The sequence below is a fragment of the Egretta garzetta genome, unplaced genomic scaffold (assembly GCF_000687185.1).
Source record: "Egretta garzetta isolate BGI_Z169 unplaced genomic scaffold, ASM68718v1 scaffold692, whole genome shotgun sequence".
Lineage (NCBI taxonomy): Eukaryota > Metazoa > Chordata > Aves > Pelecaniformes > Ardeidae > Egretta > Egretta garzetta.
In genome coordinates, this window is record NW_009258787.1 from 15,628 (window position 1) to 16,795 (window position 1,168).

The window sequence follows — 1,168 nt, forward strand, 5'->3', positions numbered from 1 at the left end:
GGGACCCCGCCCGTCCCTGCGTTTGGCTGGCAGGCAACTGCAGCATGTGCCGGGCAGCATCTCCTGGGTCATGGCCGTGCCGGCTCTCCCTGGGCCAGCGTCTGGCTGGGGTGGTCAGGATGAGACCACAAGGCAGCAGCCGGATCTCCCGGGGCCAGATGAGCTGCAGCCCCCGCAGGCGGCGTGCCTGCTTCGGCGCCCGGCCGAGCCGGGAGCATCCCTGCCCCTGCTGCCCCTGCTGAGCGCGGGGATGCCCGGCCCCCCTGGAGCGAGGTTTGGGGTGGTACTCGGGCTGTCGCTGCCCACCAGGGCCACCCACGGGTGTTGCCCTTGGCCTGGGAGGAGGGCCACTGCAAGCCACCGTTGGGCGGCCGTTGGGTTGGCGGTGCCACCTTGCCAAATCCGCCGGGGCGGTGCGATACTTGCGTGGGGAAGTGCAGGAAAGGTCCAGTGACCTGGATCGTTACGTGGGTCTGAAAGTCAGCTGGGGCCGTGTTCATACGCTGGTGGCACGGCATGGCGTGGCGTGGCGTGGCGTGGCGTGGCGTGGGTGCCAGTGGCGTTGGGATGCGGTGCAGGGCTGGCGCGTGGGCATGCCGCTCTGGCAGAGCCTGCCTCCTGCTGCGCACCCACGGGTGCTCTGGGCCAAGACCCCTCTGCTGGGTCCCCCACGTGTTGTGCTTAAGCTGGGTTTGATTTTTCCGGGAGCTGATCCCACCGCCAGCCGTGCCGGCGTGCTTCTTCCTGCTGGCGAGCGCATCCCCAGAGCTGGCAAAGGCTAAAAAGTCACCCGGCCGTCAGCTGGGTCACGTGTCCTGGCACGAGGGCATTGCCCATCCTCTGGTCCTCCCAAAGAGCCAACCCACCGTTTTCTTAGCCCCGTTCTACGTTTTTCAATTAGCATCAGCTCGGAATGAATAGTGAAGGGGAAAAAAAAGAATCTATTTGGGCGGTGGGGATGAGGAGAGGGGGACCGTGTCTTTCAAAAACCGCTGTATTGCTAAATTATATTCTTGTTCTAATTTGCTGAGTCAGTGATCTGGAAAAAGGGAGAAAGGGAAAAAAAAAAAAAAAGTTCATCTCTTCCAAAGAGTCCTAAAGCGGGTCAATAGACTCGGAGCCTGCAGCAGCCAGAGGAGTCGCTCCCTTCTCCCGGCGCTGCGCCGGG

General features: G+C 62.8%; 1 protein-coding gene across 2 annotated transcripts in view; it reads left to right on the plus strand.

The window, feature by feature from the left end:
• Positions 1 to 1,168, plus strand: part of CXXC5 (CXXC finger protein 5) — a 28,903-nt gene that overhangs the window by 1,423 nt on the left and 26,312 nt on the right. The window lies entirely within an intron of this gene.